The sequence below is a fragment of the Lepidochelys kempii genome, chromosome 20 (genome assembly GCF_965140265.1).
Source record: "Lepidochelys kempii isolate rLepKem1 chromosome 20, rLepKem1.hap2, whole genome shotgun sequence".
In the NCBI taxonomy this organism is placed as follows: Eukaryota; Metazoa; Chordata; order Testudines; family Cheloniidae; genus Lepidochelys; species Lepidochelys kempii.
The window spans coordinates 11581213-11606113 of NC_133275.1; positions in this window are offsets into that span (position 1 = coordinate 11581213).

A 24901-nucleotide genomic window follows, 5' to 3' on the forward strand; every position below is an offset into this window, starting at 1 on the left:
CATTTTACTTTTACTCTATTTTCTTATTTCTCAAAAGGAACAATCAATATAGGTATTGATGTATCTTGTCTGAAATGGGACAGCTGCTCTTCTACTCTCGGGATGGATGCTATATCAACAGATAAGATAAAAAGACAGGCCTAACTGAGAGACTGAACCCATAGGAGGGCCAAATTCTGCTCCTCGGTTACATGAGTACGTCGCTCCCCGACTAGGGCCCAAATCTGTGTAAAGAAGAGTAAATCTGGTCCCGAGGGTGTATCGAACAACTTCCAAACTGTATAAGGAGGGTGGTTGAGTCTAAACTATAAAGACAGTTCCAAATATGGACCGCAGTTCAGGAAAGCAGCCTTATTCATCCAAGCATATGAATGATGTAAGAAAATTCTGAAAATGTGGATCTTAGATCATGGTCATAATTTAAAAAAATTAATGGACACAGCGGACACCATTCACATTTGAAACATAAAGTAGCTTCAAACTGTCCTAGCTTGAAGTGGTTTGAAACTGCTTCAGGAAATGTGGTCCTCTTAGAAGTGTAGATGTGAGGTTGCATATATGGTAAAGCCATGTATACAGAATACATGCTGATTTTAATCCTACAAATGTCCTAAACACTATACAGAATATCTAATTGCTTATTTTTGAATCCTAATCAGAGAAAAATTAAAATGATTTGTGCAAATAATTGAATTCTAAGGATTGTGTAACAACAAACACTCTTATTTTCTAGATCTACTGAGAGCTAGCTCTGAGAGAACAAAACAGTATTTTCAGTGTTTATGGTTCTTTACTGAAGCAGGTCTATTCTTTATCTAAGAACAGGAAAACAAAAGAATTTACAATATTGTTATCCCTTTTGACCTGAGCAATTAGTGAATATTTTGGGTCTTGTGAGTTGTTTCCATTAGGGGGAGAAATGGATGATGGAGTCAGGCATTTTTTTGACACAATCCTGCTTATTTACAAAGAATGTACACGAAGTTCTATTTCCCTAACGACAGCACGAATAGTTTCTTGGCTCACAATTCCAAGCCTCTTTCTATCTAGCAGTCTACCATAAAGCGCGCACGCTCTCTCTCTCTCTCTCTCTCAACTTTTTCTGAGATCACACTACAAATACTTCCCTGGGGCTCCTTTGTGCTTCTGCGGTGTCACACTCCCTCTCTTCCTCCCCCCTCTGCCCCGAACCCCATCCACCTGCATTTGCATTCAGACCCCAGTGAAAGCCCCTTCCACTGTATGGCTCAACTCCTATTCCAGCTTTACTTGATGGTGACTTCTATTCAGTCAGCCATCTATTCCACAAAAGAGCTTGATTGTTTTTACATTGATCCTGAATAAAGGACAACTGGTATGCCCACCAGCTTCAATAAGGCTTCCCCTTTCCCCAGCGTAACTACCTGTTTTCATGTTGTTTTTATAAATCTGTATCTTGTACATGTCCGCAAAACCCACAGCATTCTTTTATTTTTACTAACCTGAAACAGGATATTGAATGCATAATTTCAGTTACACCAATGTAAATCTGTGGTAATTCATTAGAATTATTTATCCTGGTGACAAAATATGTTAGCACGTCAGTAGAGAAAACATGACACTTTTTGATAATTGTTATTGTTGCCAGCACCCAGTGCCGAGAGGCTAAACAACAGCTGAGGTTGGTTCGTTACACAGTGTGCTACACCCAATAATCACAAAGGGGTGAAGAAGCAGAAAAGTTTATTTGCAGCTGCAAAAAGGTACAGGGAGAATAAAATCTCCAATCCTGCACCCAGAGCAGGAAGTTACACAGGCTTTTATACGTCCTTTTTCCCAGCATACCTATCCAATAGCAAGCTGCCCTAAGTATCCATATAGCCAGCCAATCCAGTTCCCAGCTAGTTCCCTTGTTCTCTGTATCATTTGTTAAACCATACATAAAGCTGCTTTATTCAGCATTGGTCTTCCATATCTGCCCTGTTTGGCCTTGTTTAGTTTCAGGCAGTCTGACTCTGCAACATATTGTTGCAGATCCTCAGCATAACTGCTGCGAGTGCCTCCAGGCCGGGGGCCAAGGACACTTGGGCCTAGTACACAGAGCTGCTGCGAGTGCCTCCAGGCCGGAGGGGGGGGCAAGGACACCTGGGCCTAGTGCGAGGGGGCTTCATCGACACTCGTGGTCTTCCATCCCCTCGAGATACCTAGTGGCCATGCCCCAGTGTCCCCACTGAACTCCCACATCTGAACTCCCAGCCAGAGCCCGTACGTGCTCCACCATTAGAGGCCCTGATGCAGCAAGCCACCCCATACAGCAAAACAAAACCACTTCCCACATGGCATTAGGATGGCAAACGCTAATAGAGAAAGATGAGAACTTGCTATAACAGGGGTTCTCAAACTTCATTGCACCACGACCCCCTTCTGACAACAAAAATTACTACGCGACCCCAGGAGGGAGAACCAAACCCTGAGCCCACCCAAGCCCTAGCTCCCCCGGGCCAGAAGGGGCCAAAGTCAAAACCCAAGGGCTTCAGGCCCAGGCAGGGGGTGGGGGGAGCTGTAACCTGATCCCAGGGCTGAAGCCCAAGTCTCAGCCCTGGTGCCCAGGGCTCAGGCTTGGGCTTCAGCCCTGGGCCCAGGCAAGTCTAACTCCAGCCCTGGTGACCCTATTAAAAAGGGATCCCGACCCACAGTTTGAGAATCGCTGTGCAGTAACATGCACTGATTATTGGTGATACTTGGTTTCCTCACAAAGACATGCACAAGGTTACATGGAACTCATCAGATGGTTAAACCACAAACCAGACTGAGCACATGTCAGGAGACCGGGTTGTAGGTGGTCAGGCATAGTGGTCAGACTGGGAGTCATGCCTAGTGGTGAGTGTCCAAAAGCCAAAAGCAGGGATTGAGACGGGGCCAAAACCAAGAAGCAGATCCAAAGATTCGAACTAGAGTCAGAATCCAAATGGCAGAGCCAAGAATCAAGTAGGGTGACCAGACAGCAAATGTGAACAATTGGGATGGGGGTGGGGTAATAGGAACCTATATAAGAAAAAGACCCCCAGATCAGGACTGTTCCTATCAAATGGGGATATCTGGTCACTCTAGAATCAAGAGAGAGTCGGAGTCAGGAATCAGAGCCAAGGGTCAGAACCGGATCACTGGGGGCAGGGAAGAAGGGAGCAGGGCTGGTTCTGAGGCAGGAGCAAGGCTGGGTGTAGGACAGGATCTGGGCTGAAGCTGTGGAGGAACAGAGAAGAAGCAGGGCTTGGCAAGAGCTGAGCCCAGGGAGGCAGAGAATCACTGAGCACCCAGCGAGCGACTGCTGCTGCTGAGTTGAAGAACCAGACAGCTAACTTCTTCAGCCAATCTGGCAGGGTGGTCCAAGCAGGACAGTGTCGGAGGATGGTGCCGTGGGGAAGGCGAGCAGAGCTTCACCATCATGGGCTTGCTTCTGGATGGCGCCGTGCCTTGTGGGGCCGGAGGTCTATCTTGCCTGGTGGGAAACTGCGGTGCCATCATGGCAATCAAGTCCCTGGCCACCTCAAACGTGTCCAGGATGGAAGGGAGCTCCTGCTCCTCCACCTGGCACTCTCTAGCAGGAGGGTCCAGTGGCACCAGACTTGACGGATCCCTCTGCAGGCCCAAAGTCGACAGTGCTGATCCCTGCTAATATTCTGTTCGCTTTTTTGACTGGTGCTGCACACTGAGCAGATGCTTTCAGAGAACTATCCACAGTGACCCCAGGATCTTTCTTGAGTAGTAACAGCTCATCATTGATATGATAAACCCCCCTCATTTTATATGTATCGTTGGGATTATGTTTTCCAATGAGCATTACTTTGCACTTACCAACATGGAATTTCATCTGCCATTTTGTTGCCCAGTCACCCAGTTGTCTGAGGTTCCTTTGTAATTCTTCACGGTCTGCTTTGGACTTATCTGTCTTGAGTAAGTTTCTATCATTTGCACTTTTTGCCACATCACCATTTACCCCCTTTTCCAGATCATTTATGAATATGTTGAACATCACTAGTCCCCGTACAGATCCCTGGGGGACACCACTGTTTACCTCTCTCCATGCTGAATATTGACCATTTATTCCTATCCTTTGCTTCCTGTTTTTTAAGTTAGTGATCCGTGAGAGGACTTTCCCTCTTATCCCGTGACTGCTTACTTTGCTTAGGACCCCCACCAAAGGCTCTTTGTCAACGGCTTTCTGAAAGTCCAGGAACCTCATGTCTCCTGCTTTGCCCCATGGGCATTTTAACCCTCCAGAACCATTGGGTAAGAGTGTGAAGTACAGAGGGAAACTGAGGCATGCATAGAATTATTTAAAAATGTTACAGAAAATTCCCACTTTATTAAGGTCTGGTACATTTTAAACCTGATGCTGCACATGGAAATGTGTCCAGCTGTCTCTCAGGCATGGGCCATGCCCCTTGTGTGCTCCTTTCTCCCCAGTATCACACTTGTGACAGAGTGCTCCCAAGCAGGGCACAGCTGGGCACCTGGGAACAGAGCTGAGCCTCCCCTGAGCACAGCCAAGGTCACTGACTCTCAGGAGAACTGGTGGCTTTCTTAAAGTCCCAGCTCCTGGAGTCATGTGAATTTGTGAGAATTCCAGTTTTTGCTTAGCCAATGAAGTCAGTGTCTAGCGCTCATGGCTGGGGAGCAGTCCAGCAGCTCCATGGAGGGATAAATAAAGAACCCAAACTGATCAGTTTTGTAATCCCATGATTTTGGGGGCCTCACTTCTGAGCTCTGAAGCTGGTGACGCTGCATAGATGGTGGGCTCTGTGTGCCTATTAGCTCCAAAGTACGCCAGCAACAACCAGCACAGAGATGTCCTCTGAATTAGCTGCCACTGTTAATGAGGGGAGCTGCAAGGCTTAGCTGAGCCACTGGGTGGGAAAGGGTGGGTTGTGGGGTGGGATGCTGGGTGGGGCAGGGCAGGCTGGAGAGAGTGAGGTGGCAAGTGGGGAAGACTGACTGGGTGGGGGGAGGGAAGGCTGGCTGAGGGTGTCAGGGAAGGCTTGTGGGGAAGGGGGTGGGGCGGTGGCAGCAGCAGGTGCTGGAAGGAGGGTGGCAGGCACTGGGTGGAAAGTTGAGGGGGTGTTGGTTGCGGGAGGCTGGGTTGGGGGAAGCAGGTGGTGGGTGGGAAAAATTGGGGGGCTGGGACATGGGGGGCATGGGCGGTGGGCTAGAAGGGGCAAAGGCTAGGCTGGGATTGGCAGATGCTGGGCAGGGAAGGCTGGGCTGGTGGGGTGGGGAAGGCCACGGGCACTTTGCTTGGCCTTTCCACACAGCATCTGTCTGTCCAGCCCTCTTATCAGGGCGTGGCCTTGCTTGCTGATCAGTCTTCAGAGGCTGCTGCTGCAGTGCAAAGGCAATCCAGAGCTGGATTAATCTGACTGCTTCTGCCCCATGCCTCAGTGGACACCCTGCACGAGAGCCGGCAGAGGGACCCTTGCGTCCTGAGCAAAGCTCCCTGCCAAGGGGTTCTCCCAGGCAGCCTTTCCTTCTGTGCCAGAGCTTTGGGGTGAGAGGAGATGGCTGCCCTGGCAGGAATCTGGGGCCCATTGATCCAACACCCTTTGTCCCTTGGGTGGCTGTTAACAGCATCCCGGGCTCGTCTGTGAGCCTATGTAGGATAGAGGGCGGCTGCTCTTCATTGATCCCTCGTTATCTGTAGGCTCTCCCTGGCCGATAAGGGGGCTACAGGGTGAGGGCAGGGTGGGGCCTGGAGCCTGAGCTTTGGCAACCTGCCACCGACTGCCATGCCGGTGTTACAGTAACACCAGGACTTTGATTTGAACTCTGCTTCATACTGTCACCTTGGGCCTGAAGCTTCGCCACCTGGCGTTCGCCTGAAGGGGGTGAGTGGTTTTCTTCTAATGGTTGAGCCAGCTCAGCAGCCTGTAACTAGACTCCTAATAGAATCAAAATTATAGTGGAAAGAGGAGGAAGTGCAATTAGCATGTAAAGCCCTCACAAGGGGGGGGGCATGCCACCAAATATTAATACCCATCCCCAGCCTCTCTCCCTTCACAGCGTTTTGGAACCCATGTCCCTTGTCTAGTGAGTGCTACTTAGTTGATGGCGAGTCCCTCCATCATAACAAAAGGCCAAGTACAGTTCCATTGTCCTTGATTCCCATAATCAGGGTAATAACAATTTATTCTTCCTGCCCCAATAACAGAGACAATGGGGATCCCACAGCAGCCAAAGTGACCATTTGGGCAGCTATGGCCTCATTCTAGGCGGGGTGGGTGTGCCTATGCAAATGAGATCAGCCCCTGAAGTTCTTTTCCACAACTTGCCACACCTCACCACCAGATGTCAGGGTGGATCTCATCCTGACTCTGCTTACAAGAGGAAAGTGATCAGGAACAGTCAGCATGGATTCACCAAGCGCAAGTCATGCCTGACTAATCTAATTGCCTTCTATGATGAGATAACTGGCTCTGTAGATGAGGGGAAAGCAGTGGATGTGTTATTCCTTGACTTTAGCAAAGCTTTCGACATGGTCTCCCACAATATTCTTGCCAGCAAGTTAAAGAAGTATCAGCTGGATGAACGGACTATAAGGTGGATAGAAAGCTGGCTAGACTGTCGGGCTCAATGGGTGGTGATCAATGGCTCCATGTCTAGTTGGCAGCCAGTATCAAGTGGAGTGCCTCAAGGGTCGGTCTTGGGTCCGGTTTTGTTCAGTATCTTAATTAATGATCTGGAGGATGGCGTGGATTGTACCCTCAGCAAGTTTGCAGATGACACTAAACTGGGAGGAGAAGTAGATAGGTTGGAGGGTAGGGATAGGATACAGAGGGACCTAGACAAGTTGGAGGATTGTGCCAAAAGAAATCTGATGAGGTTCAACAAGGACAAGTGCAGAGTCCTGCACTTCGGAGGGAAGAATCCCATGCACCGCTGCAGACTAGGGACAGAAAGGCTCGGCCGCAGTTCTGCAGAAAAGGACCTAGGGGTTACAGTGGACGAGAAGCTGGATATGAGTCAACAGTGTGCCCTTGCTGCCAAGAAGGCCAATGGCATTTTGGGATGTATAAGTAGGGGCATTGCCAGCAGATCGAGGGACGTGATCGTTCCCCTCTACTCGACATTGGTGAGGCCTCATCTGGACTACTGAGTCCAGTTTTGGGCCCCACACTACAAGAAGGATGTGAAAAAATTGGAAAACGTCCAGCGAAGGGCAACAAGAATGATTAGGGGACTGGAACACGTGACTTATGAGGAGAGGCTGAGGGAACTGGGATTGTTTAGTCTGCGGAAGAGAAGAAGGAGGGGGGGATTTGATAGCTGCTTTCAACTACCTGAAAGGGGGTTCCAAAGAGGATGGCTCTAGACTGTTCTCAGTGGTAGCTGATGACAGAACAAGGAGTAATGGTCTCCAGTTGCAGTGGGGGAGGTTTAGGTTGGATATTAAGAAAAACTTTTTCACCAGGAGGGTGGTGAAGCACTGGAATGGGTTACCTAGGGAGGTGGTGGAATCTCCTTCCTTAGAGGTTTTTAAGGTCAGGCTTGACAAAGCCCTGGCTGGGATGATTTAATTGGGGATTGGTCCTGCTTTGAGCAGGGGGTTGGACTAAATGACCTCCTGAGGTCCCTTCCAACCCTGATATTCTATGATAAGTCTCTGCCTGCGCTAGAGCTTAAGTCTTTGCAGTTAATTTAACCCTTCTGAAACAGGAGGGAAGTTACTCAATGTTCCAGCTGAGGCCACGTCTATATTGGGAGCATTTTGCCAGTATAGGTAAACTAGTGTGGACATAGAAGAGCACTACTGTCCCCCACTGAATGAAGAACCTTTACCCTTAGAAAAGAGCAAGAATATAAAGAGGACGAACCCACTGCTCAGGCTTGCTCTGCATGGCTTTTCTATCATTATAGCGATGTTGGCTAGGGGTGTGATTCCTAACCAATACCATCATACCAGTACATCATCTTAACTCCTGGAGGCAGTTATACCAGTATAAGTGTGCTTATACCTGTACAACTAATATACACTAGCACTGGAGAGCTTAAAATAAGATACTAGACTGAGAGGACAAAAGAAAGGAGCAGATTCTCCTCTTAAATATACAGCATTCTCGCCTAGGATAGAAGACTGCGAAGAGGGACTTGCAGACAGATGTACACTGAATAGAGTTATTAGCAAGATGAAAAAAGATGGCTTAGCAGCTCTCCTGCTCTGATTGCAAAGTAAAGAATTAACTGCAACATCAGATCACTTCTGCTTTGGCCAGCCAGAAGGCATCCATATAACACTGGCTGCATTTGCTCCATTGCCTGAAGTGGGAAGTAAATAGCCTGGTCCCATGAGTGAACTGTTGGAAGAGAATAGGATCCCATCACTGAGCTAGGTATTCTGAAGAACCTGTTTCACCTTTCTTCAGGGTAAATGCACTGATCTGAAGGGCATTACTAAATATGAACTGGATGCTTTTAATAAGTGGTAAATGGATGAGCGATATAAATATGAAATCAAGACGGCTTCTTCCAGCCTAATAGCAAGTGAAGGCATCCTTCTAGCAAAAGGCAGCACAGCATACCGAGCTCACCATGCATAAGCATTTACAAAAACATGATTTCCCAAGTGCATTAGTGACCTTAACATCCCATCCTACCTTCAGAGTAACAGCCATGTTAGTCTGTATTCGCAAAAAGAAAAGGAGGACTTGTGGCACCTTAGAGACTAACCAATTTATTTGAGCATAAGCTTCCGTGAGCTACAGCTCACTTCATCGGATGCATCCTACCTTCCTGCACTTTATCAGATGATAGGGAAACCAACAGGCCCTGATTCGATGATACTTATCATAGGGACATTGTATTAACCTCTCTGGATCCAAAGCATCAACTGGAAGAGAAGGAATAAAAAGACAAAAGAAAACATTCTGTAAAACAAGATCTAAGTTCATCATCAACACAATTAACAAGAGTGAAAGCATACTAGCTACTGGAGCTGCCCTCTAACGGGGTTAAGCCATCAATTTTTAATAGCCGAGATAAAAATGCTAAACTGCTAAGTTGGCACTCATTGTGTGTACCCAACCAAATTCACTTCGGATTTTGGGTGAGTGGAATATTCCATTAAAAATTAGGAAAGCGCAATCAGTAGTGCAGAGTGGCCGGTACATATTAATGACTATACTTATGCAGAACAGTGAGCTGGAAATAAACTTTACTATAAAAACCCTTGAAGCTACCAAATTAACTAGTTGTACAGCAGTGACATGCTAAGGATTGGCAGAAGCACGGCATTCTGAAGTAAATCCTTTTGCATTTACCTTCATACTCCAAGGCCATCTCTGCTGGATTTAGAAAAACATCAAACTAAAACAAACATGTCTGGAGTTAAGGATGCAATTTGCACTACAGTGCACTTGGCCCTGTAAAGTGCAGAGGTTGGCAGGTGCTTAAGAGCCCAAGACTCTCTGAACATAGTGAGGGCCTAAGTCACAGGCACTTTTTGAAAATGTTCCCTCCTAGTCCATTCTATGACCCAGAGACAGGCACGAGTCACCTTAATCACTTAACAGTTACGCAGAAGGGACAAGGTAGGGGAGGACCAACTTCTGAAAGTGAGACACACAAGCTTTCAAGCATACATAGACCTCTTCTTCAGGATTCAGTTTGTGTCCATGCAGCAGTTTTCTTGCCATCACAAATGTGTCTCCCCTCACACCTTCCATGCTATTTATCCGCATTTGTATCAATGTACAGAGGGCATGCACAGAAGTAACTTGGGCCAATGGACTGTGGGAGGTTTTCTAGATAGCTGGAAGTAAAGAGGACAGGCCAGATTGATTACATAAATCAGTATTTTTCAACCTTTTTGATACCAGGGACCAGCTTAGAATCATTGAATATCAGGGTTGGAAGGGACCTCAGGAGGTCATCTAGTCCAACCCCCTGCTCAGAGCAAGACCAACACCAACTAAATCATCCAAGCCAAGGCTCTGTCAAGCCGGGCCTTAAAAACCTCTAAGGATGGAGTTTCCACCATCTCCCTAGGGAACCCATTCCAGTGTTTCACCACCCTCCTAGTGAAATAGTGTTTCCTAATATCCAACCTAGACCTCCCCCGCTGCAACTTGAGACCATTGCTTCTTGTTCTGTCATCTGCCACCACTTTGAACAGCCTAGCTCCATCCTCTTTGTAACCCCCTTTCAGGTAGTTAAAGGCTGCTATCAAATTCCCCCTCACTCTTCCCTTCTGCAGACTAAATAACCCCAGTTCCCTCAGCCTCTCCTCATAAGTCATGTGCCCCAGCTCCTTAATAATTTTCGTTGCCCTCCGCTGGACTCCCTCCAATTTGTCCACATCTGTTCTGTAGTGGGGAGACCAAAACTGGACGCAACACTCCAGATGTGGCCTCACCAGTGCCAAATGGAGGGGAATAACCACTTCCCTCCATCTGCTGGCAATGCTCCTACTAATACAGCCCAATATACCATTGGCCTTCTTGGCAACAAGGGCAGACTGCTGACTCATATCCAGCTTCTCATCCACTGTCATCCCCAGGTCCTTTTCTGCAGAACTGCTGCTTAGCCAGTCGGTCCCCTGTCTGTAGCAGTGCATGGGATTTCCTTCCTTCCTTCCTTAGTGCAGAACTCTGCACTTGTCCTTGTTGAACCTTATCAGATTTCTCTTGGCCCAATCCTCCAATTTGTCTTGGTCACTCTGGACCCTTCCCTACCCTCCAGTGTATCTACTTCTCCCCCCAGTTTAGTGTCACCTGCAAACTTGCTGAGGGTGCAATTAATCCCATCATCCAGATCACTAATAAAGATGTTGAACAAAACCAGCCCCAGGATTGACCCCTGGGGCACTCTTCTTCATACCAGCTGCCAACTAGACTTGGAGCCATTGGTCACTACCCGTTGAGCCCAACAATCTAGCCAGCTTTCTATCCACCTTATAGTCCATTCATCCAATCCGTACTGCTTTAACTTGCTGGCAAGAATACTGTGGGAGACCGTACCAAAAGCTTTGCTAAAGTCAAGATATATCACACGCACTGCTTTCCCCATATCCACAGAGCCAGTTATCTCATCCTGGAAGGCAATCAGGCTGGTCAGGCATGACTTGCCCTTGGTGAATCCAAAGCTTGCAGCTTTTCTAAACAGTGTCAGGGAGATCTGAGGGACAGGCCATTGAGAAAGACTGACATAGGTACTTAGGACAAATGGCTACTTGTGACGAAGTGGGAAGTGTCTTAGTGTTTGATGAATACTGTGCACGCCTCAGTTTTCCCATTGTGTTGCACAAGTATCTAGGTGGTGGGATAAGGGTGTGTGACCTTTGCAGATACCCCGAGAGGGAAGGTGCAAGTGCCTTCTAGCTCCCTGGGCCCAGACAATAGATGTATCCTGGCAACTGATTGCCGGGGCCCATCCTCTGCAAGAGCCAGTGGGAGGAATTGGAGAACAAAGAGAGGTGGAGGCCAGGTGACCGGTTTGCTTGGGGAACAGCATACAGGATGGAGGAGGGGCAACTGGGTGTGACTGAAGGTGGGCTGCTGGAGGCTGGTCAGACTCCTGGTTTGGGACTCAGGAGGAGAACCCGTGGCTCTGGGTCTCCTCAAGATGAACTTTGCTGTAACTTCCTGCTTTCTGTGCTAACAAGATTCTGCTCTATGCTGTGTTCCAGACAACTAATAAACCCTCTGTTTTACACCGCTGGCTGAGAGTCACTCCTGACTGCTGAAGTCGGGGGTGCATGGCCCCTTTGGAGGGCATGTAAGGTTTCCCCAGCTGTCCTATTCAGGTGGCTCACTGCAGGGAGCTTATGGCGTGAGACAGGGATGCTGAATGCTCCGAGGTCAGACCAAGGAGGAGCTGAAGCCCAGGAGGCTTGTCCTAGTGAGAGTGTGCCCCGAGGGGTAGCCACACTGCAAGAGGGTCCTGGTCCGGGGGCTGGTCTTCACCAGACTCACTGCAGCTGCGCTAATGTAGGGCAGTAGTGTAAACGCACTATGAAGACCAGACAGCGCTTTCCTGTCAGCATAATTACTCCACCTCAGCGAAAGGTGGAAGCTATGACAGAATGAGTGTGTGTCCCACTGACTTAGCGCCAGTGCGGACAGCTCAGGGGGGTGGCTTTTTCATGTCCGTGACCGACATAAGTTACATCAACTTAAGCGGAAGCGTAGACAAGCCCTGAACTTCATTCACTGGTTCCAGAGCACCAAGCCCGTGCATCCATGAACTACTAAGGGGGGAAAAAGTCCCCAATGCCTCAAACCAACACCATACACCTGGCTATGCCTCTGGAGAGGGCAGCACCCTTACCTGACCATGGTACTAATTAGGGCTGTCGATTAATCACAGTTAACTCACGCCATTAACTCAAAAAAAATTATTAAAAAAATGAATCACAGTTACATTTCAATTGGTATTCTATTGTGTATTACACATTTTGGGATGTTTTCTACATTTTCAAATATATTGATTTCAGTTACAACACCGAATACAAAAGGTACAGTGCTCACTCTATTCTATTTATTGCAAATATTTGCACTGTAAAAATGATAAACAAAAGAAATCGTATTTTTCAATTCACCTCATACAAGTACTGAGGTGCAATCTCTTTATCGTGAAAGTGCAACTTACAAATGTCGATTTTTTTGTTACGTAACTGCACCCAAAAACAAACCAATGTAAAACTTTGGACCTTACAAGTCTACTCACTCCTACTTCTTGTTCAGTCAATCACTGAGAGAAACAAGTCTGTTGACATTTACAGGAGATATGCTGCCCATTTCTTATTCACAATGTCTTCTGAAAGTGAGAACAGGCATTTGTATGGTACTTTTGTAGCCGGCATTGCAAGGTATTTACATGCCAGAGATGCTGAACATTCGTATGCCCCTTCATGCCTCGGCCACCGTTCCAGAGGACGTGCTTCCATGCGGATGACACTTGTTAAAAATATAATGTGTGTGACTGAACTCCTTGGGGGAGAGCGGTGCGCCCCCTGCGCTGTTTCACGCACACGCCGCCACAGATTCCCTGGTATAGCAGTCGCGGATGATGACCCAGCACAGGTTGTTCATTTTAAGAACACTTTCCCTGCAGATCTGACCAAACGCAAAGAAGGTACCAATCTGAGATTTCTAAAGATAGCTCCAGTACTCGACTCAAGGTTTAAGAATCTGAAGTGCCTTCCAAAATCTGAGAGGGTCGAGGTGTGGAGCATGCTTTCAGAAGTCTGAAAAGAGCAATACTCCAATGTGGAAACTACAGATCCAAGCCACCAAAAGAGAAAATCAACCTTCTGCTGGTGGCATCTAACTCAGATGATGAAAGTGAACATGTGTTGGGCCACACTGCTTTGGATCGTTATTGAGCAGAACTCATCATCAGCATGGACACATTCTCTCCTGCAAATGTAAACAAACTTGTTTGTCTTAGCAATTGGCTGAGCAAGAAGTAAGACTGAGTGTACTTGTAGGCTCTAAAGTTTTACATCGTTTTGTTCGAGAATGCAATTTTTTTGTACATAATTCTACATTTGTGAGTTCTACTTTCGTGATAAAGAGATTGCACTATATTACTTGTATTAGGTGAAGTGAAAAACACTATTTCTTTTGTCTTTTTGTACAGTATAAATATTTGTCATAAAAAAGAAATGTAAGTGAGCACTGTACACTTTGTATTCTGTGTTGTAAATGAAATAAATATATTTGAAAATGTAGAAAACATCCACAAATATTTAAATGGTATTCTATTATTTTTAAGTGCGTGATTACATTTTTTAATTGCTTGACAGCCCTAGTACTAACAGGATATTAACCATGTTGCGTCTGTAGCAAAACACATTTTGGAGCCAGCCACTGGTAATAAAGTCAATTATGAATTATGGCAAGGACAGGGCCTTAATAAGAACAGTCACTTCACTGGGATGATCCCCAGGAAACTGATTTAGGCCCTGGCTGCACAAGACATGACTGTAGCTTTGTAACCAGTTTGTACCCCACACAGCAAATTTGATCTGCTAGTTGGATCATCCATTTCTCCAGACCACAGACATGCTGCAGCTGGGGGACATAGTCCACTAGGTCAATGTGGGAACCCACAAACCATGATGCACACTGTGGAGGACTGCAAAATGGCAACTTCCTGGAGGTCTTCATGCCTTGAACATCACTGATAAGAAGGCTGAGGCTTAGCTGGATCGCATACACTAAATAAATAAAAGGAACCACACACAGCTGAGTTACACCCCCACTCCAGCCTTCCTGGCTCACAAAGGTTGGGCAGCTCAGTTATCTTTTCTTATACACGCTTATAGTAATACTCTATCCTGAGCCCCTCCACCTGCCTGAGAGGTCAACACTTTTACACCTACCTTGTGGCTCATGATCTGTATGAAGAACTTGGTTCCTGATGTTTTAGTTAAAACAAACAAACCAAAACCACAAAGAGTTAGATTCTCTCCTGTCTTCACTGCAATTCACACAATTTGAATGCATCAGCCATCTAAAAAAATCCTTCCCCCCAAGATTATAAGTCTAAATAAGACAGAATTTAAAGGACTGCACAGTCTAGAGTCAACCTGAATCTCAGATTTGGTTGCCCATCAGAAAATATGTTTACTACCCCGCCGGCAAGTTGTCACTTCAGTCCCATGATGTGCTTTTGCTCTGAAACATGACTGGCTAAAAATGGCATCTCCTTAGTTGGCCTGCTCTGTGTGTGTGTGTATTGGAATCAGAGCTGTGAGGGTCGTGACAAAAATGAGAAGGGGGAGGATTTGTTGCATTTTGCTCATCTTAACTCTGCAGAGCCAGCCCAGCTACAGGAGGGAGAGCTCAGGTCTATTCTGCATCATCATTGTTATTATTTATTTGTATTAGCATAGTGCCCAGGAGCCCTAGTCATGGACAAAGATCTGTTGTGCTAGGCACTGTACAGTGATTAAACAAATGCAACATTAACAGAAAGAAAAGGAGTACTTGTGGCACCTTAGAGACTAATCAATTTATTTGAGCATAAGCAGAATTAATATCATATTGCCTCTATATAAATCCACACTACATTCCTATCTTGAATACTGTGTGCAGATGTGGTCGCCCCATCTCAAAAAGATATATTGGAAATGGAAAAGATACAGAAAGGGGCAACAAAAATTATTACGGGTATGGAACAGCTTCCTTATAAGAAGAGAGAAGACTGGGACTTTTCAGCTTGGAAAAGAGATGACTAAGGGGGTGAAAGTAAATACGGAAGTGTTATTTCTGCTTCTCATAACACAAGAACTAGAGGTCATCAAACGAAATTAATAGGCAACAGGTTTAAAACAAACAAAAGGAAGTATTTCTTCACACAATGCACAGTCAACCTGTGGAACTCCTTGCCAGAGGAAGTTGTGAAAGCCAAGACTATAACAGGGTTTAAAAAAGAACTAGATAAGTTCATGAATTAGTCAGGATGAGCAGGGATGCAAAACCAAGCTCTGAAGTGTACCTAGCCTCCGTTTGCCAGAAGCTGGGAATGGGCCAACATTAGGTAAGGCGGAATTCTAGGCTACCCTGAGCTGTATGGTTCTGACACTATCTGACCCCCCTGCTGGATCCCAAGGCCATAGAGCCCTTCAGCCAAATGGATGGTATTGAGATGGGGGACTATGACCTGTTCAAACAGGCTTTGCTGCTGAAGTTTGAACTGACCCCTGAGGCGTACAGGAAACGATTCCGGGGTGTACGCAAGACCCCAGGTGCCACTTACAAGGAGGTCACCAATCTGCTGGGGGAATATCTCCGTAGGTGGGGGAAGGGCACAGGGGCCACTACCGCAGAGGAGGTGTGTAACCTGGTGGGGTTGGGGCAGCTGTATGACATCTGCCCTCCAGACCTTAAGATGTGGTTAGTGGACCAGAAGCCTAAAGATCTGCGCAGTGCAGGGGCACTAGTGGATGAGTTTGTGAACAGCAGATAGGGGTCAGGAGGGAGACCCACATCAGGGACTCAGAAGGGGAGTCACACAGAAACCTCCCCAGGGTGGGACTCCAGGAAGCCCAACTCACAGGTGCCCCTGAAGGCTGGGGCATGCCGACCCCCCATGGGACTTGAGGGACCTGAAATGTAATTACTGTGGCCAAAAAGGACACAAGGTGGCTCAATGCCTGAAGATGGAGGAAATGGCAGCCAAGCAGAACCCGCGGGGTGTCAACTGGGCGGAAGCCCACCGAGAGGGGGCACCACGGGTCCAGGGGGCCGCAGTTGATAGGGCTATGCTGGGGTCGGGGATCACACCGAAGCACGAGGGTAGGGCTTGACAGCGCTGGGCCAGAGCCTCTGTCCCAAGGTGCGGAAACTGAGGCACCGCCAACCAGGGCTGTCCCCTCAAACCCAGCAGCCGAATTCCAGATGGAGCTGCAGGAGGATCCCTCCTCAGAGAAGCTGAGGGCCCTTGCTGGCCACAATGGTGCAGGACCCCAGGGGGAGGACTGCCGGGAGAGATTCCTGTGGGAGAAGGGATTCCTGTCCCGGGAATGGGCTGGTTCAGGGCCAACTGAACCTTGGAAAGCCAGGAGGCAATTGGTGGTCCTCCCCCAGAGGTACCACCACAGACTGTTGTACTTGGCCCACAATATTCCCCTTTCAGGGCATCTGGCGCACCAGGCAGAGGCTGCTGCAGAACTTTCAGTGGCCCGGGGCCTTTGACGCCGTCCAACAGAATTGCAGGGCCTGGGACTCCTGCCAGAGGGTGGGGAAGGCCCAGGAGAAGTGTAAAGCAGCTCTGAGACCTCTGCCCATCGTAGAGGAGCCTTTCCAGAGGGTGGCCATGAACATAGTGGGGCCCCTCAGCAGGGCAGCCCGGTCGGGGAAGAAATACATTCTGGTGGGGGTAGATTTCTCTCTGCGCTACCCCGAGGCAGTGGCCATGTCCTCTATGGAGGCAGACACCGTGGCAGACGCGCTGCTCACCATTTTTAGCAGAGTGGGTTCCCCCAGGAGGTCCTTACAGACCAGAGGTCCAACTTCATGTCAACCCTGCTCCAGTGCTTGTGGGAGAAGTGTGGGGTCTGACACACCTGGGCCTCGGCGTGTCACCCTCAGTCCAACAGGCTGGGGGAGAGGTTCAACCGGACCCTAAAGATGAGGCTGAAAACCTTTATGGACCAGCACCCACAGGACTGGGAGAAGTATTTACCCCACCTGCTGTTCACATACAGGGAAGTGCCCCAGGAATCCACAGGGTTTTCCCCTTTCGGAAATAGGAGGAGGGTGAGGGGACCCCTCGACTTGATGAGGGACGAGTGCGGGGGGAAGGCCTCCCCCGATGGAGTATGTTCTGACCTGTCTGGAAAAGCTCGCAGAGCTCATGGGCTTGGCCAGGGGAAACCTAGCCAGGGCACAGGGGAAGCAGAAGGTCTGGTACAACCGCTCAGCACGTGCCTGCTTCTAGGCTACCAGGGACCAGGGGATGCTTCTCATCCCCATGAGGAAGCACAAGCTGCAAGATGCCTGGGACGGCCCCTTCAAGGTCATCAGACAGGTAAATGAAGTGAAATATGTCGTGGAACTGTCCAACCGGGCACACCGCCACTGGGTGCACCATGTCAACATGATGAAGCCATACTGGGCCAGGGAGAAGTTGGGGCTGGCTGGGTGTGGGCAGTGGGAGGAGAAGGGAGAGGATCCCCTGGTGGGACTCCTCCCTGAGGTGGGGCTGACCCCTCGCTGGAATCAATTCTCCTCTCAGACCAGCTAACCCCTGCCCAGCAGGCAGAGATCAGAGAGGTGCTGCCTTCACACCGGCAGCTGTTCTCCAGCCGGCCCGGGCTCACTATCCTGGCTGTTCACCAGGTGGAAACAGGAGCCAATCTTTCCATCAGGTGTTCCCCATTCAGGGTCACTAGGAAAACAGCCCAGGACCTGGAGAGAGAGGTTGGAGACATGCTGGCTTTAGGGGTGATCCAGCCGTCCTCCAGCCCCTGGGCCTCTCCCATGGTGCTGGTTCCCAAGAAGGATGGGTCGATCCGGTTCTGTGTGGATATGGGAAGTTCAGTGCCATCACCATGTCCAATGCCTACCACCGATAAAATCCTAGACAAGTTGGGGGGGGGTGCTGATTTGACAAAGTGGGACTGTTCTTAATGTTTCCTCTGAATAGTGTGGGGGTGCCTCAATTTCCCCTTTGCAGTTCTTAAGTATCTAGGTGGTGGGAGAAGGGTGTCTGATCACTGCAGAGCCCTAGAGGGCAGGTGTGTGCAGGAGTCTGGACACAGAGAATGGCCGACACCCTGTTTCCTGGCCACTGAGGGCCTGGGCCCTTCCCCCCTGCAAGGTGAGAGCTAAAGGGTTGGAGAACAAAGGAATCAGGTGACCTCCTGGCCCGGGAAAGGAACAAAGCCCAGAGGAGGAGGGGCTGGAGGGAGTTTCAGTTTGGGGCTGGCTGAGACATGGAGTGAAGGGCAGACGTGGTTGTCTGGCTCACTGCCCCCCAAAATGGACCCAGCTGAGGAGTCCTGTTCTCTGCACCTACCAGCTCTGTTTTAGACCATGTTCCTGTCGTTTAATAAACCTCTGTTTTACTGGCTGGCTGAGAGTCACATCTGACTGCGAAGTTGGGGTGCAGGACCCTCTGGCTTCCCCAGGAGCCCCGCCAGAGCAGACTCGCTGTGGGAAGCGCATGGAGGGGCAGAGGATGCTGAATGCTCCGAGGTCAGACCCAGGAAGCTGTGTGAGCTTTGTGGCCTGCAGACAGTCTGCTCACAGACAGGAGACTTCCCCAGAGTCCTGACTGGCTTCATGGGGAGCAGTTCCAGAGCATCGCCTGGGGACTCCATGACAGCTATCAAATCCCCCCTCCCTCTTCTCTTCTGCAGACAAAATAAGCAGAGTTCCCTCAGCCTCTCCCCATAAGTCACGTGCCCCAGCTCCCTACTCATTTTCATTGCCCTCCGCTGGACTCTCTCCAATTTGTCCGCATCCTTTCTGTAGTGGGGGCCCAAAACTGGACGCAATACTCCAGATGAGGCCCTCACCAGTGCTGAATAGAGGGGAATAATCACTTCCCTCGATCTGTGGGCAATGCTCCTACTAATGCAGCCCAATATGCTGTTAGCCTTTTTGGCAACACGGGCACACTGCTGACTCACCTCCAGCTTCTCATCTGCTGTAACCCCAGGTCCTTTTCTGCACGTCCTTTTCACCAGTTCCTTATCCACCTTTCAATTCTCAGATTAAAGCCCATCTTCTCCAATTGAACTAATAATTTGCCAATTGTATCACATGCCTCACTGACGTCCAGGTAGATTAGATCATTGGTTCTCAAACTGGGGGTCACAACCCGGTTAAGTGGGGGGGTCACGAGCCCTGACCCCAGCGCGCGGCTGTAAGTTGCGAGCCCCGACCCCTGCACCAGGCTGTCAGCCCTGACCCCTGTGTGGAGCTGCGGGGCTACGAGCCCCAACCCGGGCACACGGCTGTGGGTCCCGACCCCTGTGCTAGGCTGTGAGCCCTGACCCCGGTGTGCGGCTGTGAGTCCCGACCCCGACCCCGACCCCTGCGCTGGGCTGTGAGCCACGACCGCGGTGTGCAGCTGTGAGTCCTGACCCCAACCCCTGAGCCGGGCTGTGAGCCACGACCCCGGTGTGCAGCTGTGAGTCCTGACCCCAACCCCTGGGCCGGGCTGTGAGCCCCGACCCCAACAGGGAATCGTGGTTGCAAGCCCCGACTCCAACCCCCACACAGGGCTGCAAGCCCAGACCCCAACCCTGGCCAGGAGCGGGGCTGTGATCCCTGAGTCCGACTGCCACATGGGGTTGCAAGTGCTGACCCCAACCAGGAGTGGGGCTGTGAGCCCTGAGCTGGGGCCTCCAGGACGCTGTGAGCCCCACCCCTGTAATGGGGTTTCAGGCGCAGCCCGGCCATGCTGAGGGTTATCAGCCGGGAGCACACACAGGGTTGTCAGCCCCGAGCCCCGCCACCCGCTGTGTTTTAGTCTGAATTTAAAAGCAGTGAGTAAAGGTAAATTCATTTTAAGCCATAGGGTTTAAATTTAGTATTTAACATAGTGTTAAATATCAAAAATGTGTTTTTAATTTTTAAGGGGGGGTCGCACTCAGAGGCTTGGTGTTCGAAAGGGGTCACCAATACAAAAAGTTTGAGAACCACTGGATTAGATCTACTGCATTTCCTTTGTGTAAAACCTCAGTTATCTTCGCAGAGAAACAGATCAGGTTGGCCTGGCAGGACCTACCGATTGTAAAACCAGGTTGTATTTTATCCCAGTTACCATTCACCTCTTTGTCCTTCATTACTTTCTCACTCAAAATTTGTCCCAAGACCCTGCAGACAGTTGAGGTCAAATTAAAAGGCCTGTAGATACCTGGACCACGTTTTTTTCCATTTCTTAAAAATAGGAACTATATTAGCAATTCTCCACTCCCCCGCCCCAAGTTTACAGAGCCATCAGAAATCCTTGCTATTGGGCTTGCAATTCCATGTGCCAGTCCCCTTACTCTGCATGGATGGAGCTTATGGGGTGCTAGGGGCTGCAGTGAGTGGGGTGGGAGGACCCAGTAGGGGGCACTTGCCCCTTCTAGTCTGTGCTGCCCCAGCATAGTGCTCAATTTGTGCTATTTTGGGGGTTGTAAATCTAAGTTTCTGAGCGCTTGTCACTAAGGAGCCCATGTGCAGTGCAGCCTGGTCATAGAATCATAGAATATCAGGATTGGAAGGGACCTCAGGAGGTCATCTAGTCCAACCCCCTGCTCAAAGCAGGGCCAATCCCCAATTTTTGCCCCAGATCCCTAAATGGCCCCCTCAAGGATTGAACTCACAACCCTGGGTTTAGCAGGCCAATGCTCAAACCACTGAGCTATCCCTCCCCCAAGGCTCCCTGGCCCAGCTCCCCACGCTCTGTGCAGCGCAGTGCAACTAGATGTGGGATTCTTCACTTGTCCTAATCTACTGTGCTGTGTGGCTGTTAAAGAGCTGCTCCGTCCCACCCCAGAGGTGGCTGCATCTTAGTGCTGGGCAAAGGATCCCTGTATAAATAGCCCCTGCATCCCACCCCAGAAGTGGCTACATCTCAACCTCAGGGATGAACTGAGTGACTGGAATACAAGTGACTCTAGTCCTGGGAGTGACCAGGGCTGCTGGGCCTCTTGCCAGGGAGGTGGGCAAGGCCTCAGCAGAGATTGGGGCCCTGGGGTGGTGCAAGGCCAGGGCCGAGATTCTTCTGGCCGTGGGAACCCAGTGACTCAGTCAGTGCCCCGCTCCCAGCCAGTCCTCCCCATTCACCGAGCCCTTCGTGCCAGCCATGTTGCTCTAAGTCGCACTAGGTGCCACTCGATAGGTCACCTACAATCACACGGTTTCTTTTCGGTGCCTTGACTGGGCAGCGGGTAAGGAGCGGTGGATAACGGATTCTCCAGGCCAGGACTACAGATCTGCTCCCTCACTGTGCCAGGGATGCCCCGCTGGTCCCATCTCTGCCCCAAGAGCCTCCCCCCGCAGTCCCTGGCAGAGAAGGGATTGCCCCACTGCCAGTGCCCAGCAGGCCTATGTGTGACATGAGTTTGGGGGTCTCAACCCCGTCCCTAGGGGGATGGGTCCATGCTCTGACGGGCATTAGCTGACAGCCAAGGACTGGCCAAGAGTGCCCTCCCCACCTTCTCAGGCAGGGCAAGGGGTGGAGTACAGAGTGATCTGCTGTGGGGCCCAGGCCCTCAGTCTCTGGGGCTGGCAGCACTGCCCCAGCGATGAACCTCCCCCAGGGGCAGGGAGCAGCTGCCGGGTCCAAAGCATCCCAGCAAACACTGGCCATTCGGCACCAGCCAGGGGAAGGTCTCGCACCCAGGCCATTCTGGATCAGAAGCGTGTGTGGGGAGATGGGAGCTGAACACGGACCCCTCTCCAAACTCCCAGCAGCCCCCAGAGCCTCATCCCTGTGATCCCTCTAATGCCATGGACACAAGGACCGTCAGCCAGCATCCCCATAGGGCCCAACAGTGGGGAACCCAGCCCCTTACCTGGCTGGTCCCTCCCATGGCCTTGACGCTGGCCCCAGTTCAGCCCAGTTCCCCCACTCTGCAGGGCACTGGAGAAGCCTCCACTGGCAGCTTTGCCGCTGCGCTCTGTGGCAGCTCCTGCCGAGGCCCCAGGGCCCAGGCCGGGCAGCGCTGCCCTCCCAGGGGGCTCGTTAGCCAGGGCCATGCAGAAGCCTGGGGCCCAAAAGCCAACCATGGCTCCCCAGCCGGGAGCGGGTTTCCTTGACACCTGGGTACCCCAGGGGGCCAGATCCTAAAGAGCAGGAGGGGAAGATGCAGAAAGAGGAGAGCTGTGCACGGGGCCATGGAGTGGGGGGAAGGGACAGAGAGACGTTTAAACCAGAGGGGCGGAGGGCACGCCCCATCTTCCTCAGAGCCCTGGGCTGGCCTGTGCCCCTTGGCCCCAGGGGTGGGGGCTGGAAAGTGACTTGCCTTGCCCCAGAGTGCCAAGGCCACTGGCTGTACCGGAGAGGCCGTGCGGCTGCAGGAAACGCCCCCCACCCCGCCCCCCAAGCCGGGCTCCGTGGGGCCAGGATTCAGGCCTGGGGAGCTTTGGGCCTTGTGGCGGGGACTCCAGCACTGGGGAAAGGGCCAACTCGACTGCCCCAGAGCCCAAGGCTTGCGTCACACCCCCATCCCCCACGCCAACGGCCCTGCCCTGAAGGGACCCATCTAGGGGCAGAGCGGAGCTCAGGCTCTGTAGCCCCAGCGTGCTGGTCCCACAGCCGGCAGGCAACGCGGGTGCTGTCCCAACAGGAACTGGACTGAGCCCCTCTCCACAGCCACCCCCACTGTCAGACACTGCTCCCCAGGGACAGATTCGAACCCATGCCCCAGAGAGGAGAGACGCCCCCTACCCCGCCAGCCCAGAATATTATTATTCATCTTACATAGCACTGTCCAGCAAAACACTTCCCAAAGGAGGTCAGTGTCATCATCCCCATTATACACATGGGGAAACTGAGGCAGAGGGCAGGGAAGGGATTTGCTCAAGATCACCCAGTGGCAGAGTCAGACATAGACTTCCAGTCTGCTGCATCCCAGTTCAGTGCTTTACCCACTAGGCCACACTGCCTCCCTTGAATCATAGAATCATAGAATATCAGGGTTGGAAGGGACCTCAGGAGGTCATTTAGTCCAACCCCCTGCTCAAAGCAGGACCAATCCCCAATTAAATCATCCCAGCCAGGGCTTTGTCAAGCCTGACCTTAAAAACTTCTAAGGAAGGAGATTCTACCACCTCCCTAGGTAATGCATTCCAGTGTTTCACCACCCTCCTAGTGAAAAAGTTTTTCCTAATATCCAACCTAAACCCTCCCCCACTGCAACTTGAGACCATTACTCCTTGTCCTGTCATCTTCTAAAAGAAGACTCTGTGGCCATAGCTCGGGAGCGGCTTTCCCTCCACGCACTGCCAGGGGGAGCCATGAGATGTTTAGTATTGTCTGTCCCAAGTGTGGGGAGGCACGAGCCACCCCGGGTCCCACACAGGTGTCTCTGCCCAGATGGCAAGAAGGCCGAGCGGGCCCATCAGCTTTGGTGCCCCTCTTGCGCCCCAACACTCAGAAGTCACTAGTCAGGCCTCAAAATCATGAGATTTGCTTAAAAATCACAAGATTTTAATATTTGTTTGCATTCTGGCATGGCTGTGTTTGGGAGGAGCGAGGTTTGGGGCTTCTCCTCCACGCCGAGGGTGGGCACTTTATCGAACGAAAGTGAAGTTTCTTCGTTACTGATCCCATTCCAACTCACCCACCCACCCACTGCTGGGCTCACCATGCAGTGATGGGCGTTGGCAACGCTGGCCATTTAAGGGTTAAAGTGTGACAGGGCGTTGGTCTACCTTGGCACTAGAAGGGCAGCAGGAAGAGCAGCAGCAGCCCCACAATTGAGCTGCCTTGGAAATTTGGGGGGGTGCATGGAACCCTTATGTTTTCACCCCTTGCAAAAAATTTTCAAAAGCCAAAAATGTCTATGTGTCTGTGGGTGTGTAGTTTTTTCCATCCCTTCCCATCCACTTTCCAGTAGATGAGAAAAGGACAAAGGGTAGAGAAATGGGGGAGGGAGGGGTAATTTTTCGAAGGCTTTTTTTAAATTGCTCATCAAAAACCTGAAATGTTTAGAAAGAAGCAAATTTTTTCTACAACACTGTCAAGAAAAAGGCCAATTTACCAACAAAAAAGCTGAGGCTTTAGTTTAAAGAGGAGCGAAAGAAGCAGGGCTGAAATAGGTACAGAATATAATGAAAGGAGGGGGGTGCTCCTATTTGCCCCCCCTTCACCTGCCCCAGTGTTGCAAGAGCAATGGGACGCTCTGTGAAAGCAAATGTCAAGGGAAGTTACATAATTAGCCAGGGGAACTCACTGCCACTAGATGTCACTGACATTGCGAACCTGGCAGGATTCAGACAAGGATGGTGGGGGGTGGGGGAGCAATGGTGTCAGGACAGAATTTAGAAAACAGGCCACAAGGCCACTGCTGACTGTCAGGATGAGGGAGATATGCCCCCCTTCCCCCCCTCCCCCGACTGGTTATGTCATCATTAGCCACTAGGAGGGGGTTCTTGCACCTTCCTCTGAAGTAGCTGGTGCTGGGGTGGCTGGCCCCATTGATCTGGTTTGGGGAAGGAGGCAGCAGGGAGAGGGCGGGGTACTGGGCTAGATGGGTCCTGTGACGCTAGCAGACCAGGTGCCAGCTCATGACCAGACCCTTAGGCCTCACTGAACACTGACAAGCGCAGAGCTTGACCCAGCTTGTGTGTTAGCCGTGTGACAACAGCTGCTGATCAGCGTGTGTGGAGTGTTTCGACTTGTGGAATTGCTTGCAGGATTGATCTCTCCCATAACCTCTGTAGCCCGTGGTATAAAGTTAGAATGAATGTTTGCATCG